We start from the raw sequence: 6,853 nt of genomic DNA on the forward strand, positions 1-6,853 counted from the left end.
GCAAGATATCTCACTATTTTTGACTTTTCTGAGCCTGTCAAGTCCTTCTTTTGACCCATTTTGCCAAAGGAAAGGAAGTTGCCTAATAATTATGCACACCTGATATAGGGTGTTGATGTCATTAGACCACACCCCTTCTCATTACAGAGATGCACATCACCTAATATGCTTAATTGGTAGTAGGCTTTCGAGCCTATACAGCTTGGAGTAAGACAACATGCATGAAGAGGATGATGTGGACAAAATACTCATTTGCCTAATAATTCTGCACTCCCTGTAGAACTCTCACTGGACAACTCTTACCATTAGAGTTATACCATCAACTCAAGTCATAAATAAAACTAAGATTTGAAGCTCAATTGCTAAGTATAACCACATTACTGTGCTATGAAGGGACTAGCAGATTCAGAACACTGGATGGAATCATTTAAAAGGTGGTCCTAGAAGTAAAAAAATAAATAAATATATAAAAACCCAGGGAGTACATGGGGGATATAAAAAGATGACAGACAAAGAGGTGCAGAAGGCTATATATACACAGAGGGCGGAGACACAGTTGCATGTCATTAATGCAGTTGGGGATACAAAACATGAAATAAATAAGAGGTTGACAAAGGCATCTCCAAAACTGCAGCTCTTGTGGGATGTTCTCAGTCTGCAGTTTCAGTGATCATCTATCCAATGTGGTCCAAGGAAGGAACAGTGGTCAACCAGTGACAGGGGGAGCGAAGATTGCCGCCTGTGGTCCAATCCGTCAAATTAATTTCACCCAAATTTTTGGTTCTGATAGAAAAGTGTCACAATACACAATGCATTGGAAATTATTACAAACAAAGTAAATCGAACTCTTTGCAGAACGTTTGAGCGGCTTTATCAGTCATCCAAGCCTCAGTCTCCAAAGCAGAGTGATGAGCAGCATTCAAATGGTGGTCTTTCTTTTCCTGTGCTCCTTCCTTTCTAATGTTACTGTCAGGTGGGATTGCCACATCTATCACAGCTGTAGCCTTCTGCTCCTTGTTAACCACAACTATGGCTGAATGTCTTGTTAGGTGCCCTGCAGCTGCTTCTCTATCTGAAACTTACGGTCCCACAGGACCGGTTGTTCTATACAACCTTTGGAGATGTCTCCCATTGGGATATACTGACTTCTAATAAATATAATACACTATCCCAACCACTTTGTTATGCCCCTCAGCTGTCCCAGCTTGCAATGCATTCATGTATCCATGTGTTCATGGATGCTTCTTACTTTATCTTGGGTCATGCACAGATGAAGCAAAAACTAGCAATTGTTGTCTCTGTGAAGTTTTCAGCTGGATCAAAATTAAAGACTTGCAAAGTAATAAGTTTATAGAAATGATTGTTGAGTTGCAGCTAGTGCATGTTAGTGTACACCCACTGACAGTCCAAACCAAATTCATTTGCTAAGGCAGATTTCTTTTTTGTGCATGCAGCAAGGATTTTCGTATTTTTGGTGATTCCCCCATATCCCCTCAGGGACCACCAGCTTGAATTTTACTGTTAACCTCAGAGGAATATTGAAATTAGGTGAACAAGAAAGATGTCAGAACTCTTATCTAAACATGAAAATCTTAGTAAACAGTCAAAAGAGCCTCACAGAACTCTTCAAGCAACATGAGGAGTTTTCATGTCTTGACATCAGTGGCATCATCAGTCATCAGTCGTCATCTATCATCTATCGTCTCTTTTGGCCAGCTTATTATTCCAGCTATGAGATGACCACTAGGACGGATGTAATGACAGATAAGATCTTATTCCTACTGTTGAGCTGGCATCAAATCTTTACTTACCTGTTCACCTGTTTTGCATATGGCCTTACCTTTGTCAGGTGCATTCGAGTGTTTGTTTCTTTTTTCACATATCTAGCTGCATCATTTGAGTTCCAGAAGCTGTGTTATTTCATCCTTGGACCCATATGCAATAAATTTGTTGCACTATTTCACTGACACATTTATGAATCAGCAATTAAATCATTTAAAATCGAATTAAATCTCACGTAATTAAGAAAGTGACATTTTCCCCATTGCAACTGTAAGTGAAGATCGTGCAGCAACATCCCAGTTTGGTTTTACAAAAACAGACGTTTTAGTTGAGTGTTACAGGAAAAATCTGGAGTATTTTCTAGGAGTAATCTTGGGTATTGATGTTGTACTAGTATGTAGTATTGATTATCTGCTCTACAGGCAATTAGGCAACACTCCTTCTTTTAACTGCTCCTTCTTTTAACTGGTAACCTTGCATGAGCATGAAGAATACTTTAAAGGTTCATTTATATCCCTGAAATTGTTTTTTATTTTACTTTTTTCATCTGCTATTTCAACACAGTGAGCACTTAGTTACAGAAGCTCATCTTGGCGTTTCACATTTTCTTTCCAGGACAAGCCACTGGGTGCTCCTGTGCGCTTAGTCAAGTAGAACGAGAACACAGCTATGACCAGGTCCTAATATACCAGTAGATTTAAATTCAGGAGAAGCAATCAGACTAACACACTGTGCATACAATTACTAGAACAAAAAAGGGCTCCGCATACAAAAACTATGCAATATTTACATAAAACTATTTCCCGTGCTGTTTACAGCCTCCATTAATATTTACCAACCTCCAAATGCTCAATAAATACTGCTACATTGCCTTTCTGTGGGTTAATTAATTCACAGGTCAACAGCCTGGTGTAAATAGCCCTGTGTCACCTCTGTGACCATGTGACTCACTGTACCCCGTCATTATTTAATCTATCTTGCAAGACGAGTGGTGAGGTAGTTGACACTGTCACCTCACAACAAGAAGGGTCTGAATCCAGCCTGGGGCCTTCCTATGTGAAGTTTGGAGTTTCTCTCTGGGTACTCAGTCTTCCTCAATCAGTCCAGGTTAATTTCAAGTTGTTCGTAGGTAGGAATGGGACTGTGGATGGTTGTGTGTGTCTGTGTTAGCCCTGCAACGGGTTGGTGACCTGTCCTGTAGTCCTGTGACAGCTGGGATGGGCTGCAATCCCTTTGTTACCGAAATGGATAAATGAAAAATAAAAAAATGATGGATAGATAAGATGTGCTAATTTTGTGTATCAGTATGGCAGTATCATTTAAAGTGATAATCCCATACAGTGGCAATCACCTTTGAATGCCCCTGAAGAGCTTTGGATATTAACTGAGTTTATTCAAGCTGAGACTGACCGGCAGACCACACTAAACACAGAAGTATTTTGTGGAGGAAAGCAGCCTATTTGAAGGTTCAATAACTGGCAAAAAGGGATGGCTTCAGGTTCACACAGAAATATATTGCAGTTTATGTTTAAAGGAGAATGGAAACCAGTAAGGTCGGCCTGAGAGGCTGCAAGCTTCAAACAAGAAGTTTTCCCAACTGTTCCAGCTCACCTTGTTGTTGCACTCTGCGATACACAACAGTCATAAGGAATCCTTGCACTGTTACGATTTCACACATTTTTATTCTTTTGAGGACTCAGACGAAGAAAATAGTTCCTGGACTGTGAAACTAAAGATTCAGAACATTTTCCTGGCATATGAGTAAAGACAGAGCTGAGCTGGATTGGATTGTGCGTAGGTTGTGCAAAAAAAAAAGTTTCCTGTATACATATATTGTTTTTGTTAGGTGGGTAGAACAGTGACTATCAGAAGATACCTGATAAATTTAGTATCTTGTGATATCCTGGGTGTAGCCCGCTTCTCTGATCACATTAAGCTTTTGTACACGTTGGTGTTGGTACTGCTGTTGATAATGGCAACCTTAGTATAAGATCAAAAGGATGGCATAATAAAAGCAACATCAAACACACACACAGAGCTCATCACATAACTCAGTGAATGGTGGCGTATGATGTGGATGTTTATGCACAGTATAGTCATTTCACCAGTTATTTTTTTTTTTTTTTTACTTCTATCAAATCAAAATGTCAGAGCTAGAGTAACAAATTATTCTTTGTATTAAGTAAATTAAATGGACATTATTCAACCAATTTCATCAACACATTTCATATTATGGCATTTCCATTGTCTTCAGGGTATTAAATGTATAAATGTAATGTCATGTAATAAAAATACCTGGCATTCAAAACAAGGATGACATTCATTTCATTAAATGTTAAGCAAAATCAATTTTTGGAAAACACTTTTTTTAAACTTAGTCATTCTCTCTTTGTTTTAGGCACAGCTTGAAGTGTGGGGGGGGGTCTAATGCAGATACACCTCCAAGAGTTCGTTCCATATTGACATGATTGCGTTGCACAGTTGCTGCGTATTTGTTGGCGGAACTGCTGTGTGTCAAATCTCTTGTTCCGCCACATCCCAGAGGTCCTCTAGTTCACTGAGGACCTGTGCTTTCATGTTGTTCAATACCAAATTCAGACTCTACCTTCTGAATGCCCCAGCAGAAATCAAGATACATCAGACCAGACATCATTTTTTGTCTAATCTTCTAGTCCATGTTTGGCAAGCCTTCGCAAATTGTCGCCTCAGTTTCCTGTTTTTAGTCGACAGAAGTGACATGCAGTGTGGTCTTCTGTTGCTGTAACACACCTGCTTTAAGGTTTGATGCAGTGTGTATTCAGAAATGCTTAATTTTAACGTCATCAGGCTAATTGGATAATGAAGGTGCAGTAGCTGGTGAGTGTATTACTACTTAAGCACTCATGATTCTCTGTTAGCTTGCAGTCAATTTTACGTACTGTACATTGTGGCTTATAGTTCATTGCTCAGATTAAACTGTTACCCAAAAGTTGTAACAGCCACATTATATGCATTTTATAGAATTTCTTCACGTTCCTCAATGCGCTGGCTGATTGCCAGTCTAAGTCTTAAATCTGGCTGTCCATGGCTATAGCTTATTTCTCCCAATTATCTATGTTAATCCTCTAAATTACCCTTTCTGTGCTGAAGGTCCTTCCATAAAAGAGAGCGTGAGATCCATGTCCCCCCTTGATGAGCTCTTCTATTTACCTCATCACCCCACTCTAATTTCTGGCTCACTTAAAACATAATCTATAACTTTTGGATTGTCACCTTTTTAGTGAATGGCAATTTTAAAATGAGTTTTGTCATTATGGGAAGGATATATTAACAAAAAATGGGAAATGCAAGCATGCTTCTCTCTGTGATTTACTAGGAAGTTGACCAAGTATAGAGAAAGATGTATATATTCAACAATGAGTAAAGTGATAAAGTTTTGCACAGCACCTCTGCCACCTCTGGTATATAAATGTATTAATGAGTGCATGGCCAGGTGAATGCAGTCCATAAAGTATATTTTATTGATAGATATGCAAGAGTCTGGAGAGATAACGGCTAGCCAGGTTAGGAGGCAAAGCTTATTTACAGGTAGTACGGTATGTACAGTATGACATTTGTGACTCTTATGAGTATTGTGTTTTAAGATATAATCAACAAGAGCTGTACAGAAGAATAAAAACAAAACAAAAAACAGCCAGCGCTGATGTAAATGTTTTAAATCGTAACCAGACTTAAAAGGGATGTGATTAAATTGGTGCTTTTATCAAAATTTACACCAAACACATTGGATTAATATAATTATTGGGCAGTTGTAAATTGCTCTAACTAATCACAAGTCCTCCATTAGGGTTGTTTGGGTTTTGAATGAAAGAGTTATTCATTGTGTTCCTCATTAAACTGTTAAAATTACAACATAATGTGCTTAGGTCTACGCCACACTCCAGCTATCATTTAAAAGGAGTGCTCAGGCGCAGGCTTGTTGTTTATGGTTTTGTGTATTCCACTGAAAGCTAGTCAAGCACAGCTAAAGGTGGGCCCATACTCCATATTTATGAAATTGGCTCTGTGTGAAATTGGTTTTTGCCTAATGGATCCCTGCATGGGTGCTCCGTCTGATACCTCAGCTTCAGCTTATTGGCACCAGAGTCACATTGAGGACACAGAAACAAACTGGAAGAGGGACAAATGAAAATGGACCAAGACATAAAAAGTTAAAAAATTTTGTAATTTCTGTAAAGAACTTGGACTAGTTCCAGCCTAGCCTTTAATGGTTAACATGAAATGCTTTCATTCTTTCAGTGGATTCATGGACTGTGTAATATTAATGCTTAACCCCAATCTGAGTATAAATCAATAAGCCACTTTATTTTAACTTCAACAACCTCCTCTACATTCTACATTCTTCTCTTTTACACAATCCTGCAGATTAGTCAGATGGTTAATGAGACTGAGGTTGCACAGTGCAGGATAACACTGGAAGTTGTGCCATATTATGTGAGATAAGAATGGCACGAATCTCTGGATGAACCAGCATCATCTTCTATAAAACTCAGTCATTAGATAAGGCATATACTGTAAGGATTTCAGCGTTGTTAAAGTCACTCTACAGATACGGTAAATCAGTGTGCATTACTGTCTGGATCTTGGCCTCTTTAAAAAAAACAAAAACTTTCATTCTTTTAATGTGTTCAACTTCATGTCGTGTCTGTGGTGGCAATTGTTGTTTTCCCCAGCAATTTCCTCCAAATCCCTTCACTATGTGACTGGATTGGGGGATGTAAAACCTTCACAGTCAGTTCTTTTTTTTGTCTGCAGAAAGTGATAAAGGCCAGCTAGAACAGGCACAAAGAAAATCTTTGTAAAATCTGGCAAATGCACTCCTATTGCAAACTGATGTATGCTGTGTTGCATCAACAACTAATACGGGCGAATCTTTGCATCATTAAGTTGATTAACGGTCCAGAAAATATACTGTCAAGTTTGCACTCATATTCTTTATTAAAATGTCAAAAGATTTTTTTTAATATCTCCCCAGTTTTAAAGAAAAAATATAGTTCAGGATGTATTGTGGGTAGTCAACAGTACCAAAAAC

Source organism: Perissodus microlepis, chromosome 16, assembly GCF_051167445.1.
Source record: "Perissodus microlepis isolate ML-2025 ecotype Zambia chromosome 16, ASM5116744v1, whole genome shotgun sequence".
Lineage (NCBI taxonomy): Eukaryota > Metazoa > Chordata > Actinopteri > Cichliformes > Cichlidae > Perissodus > Perissodus microlepis.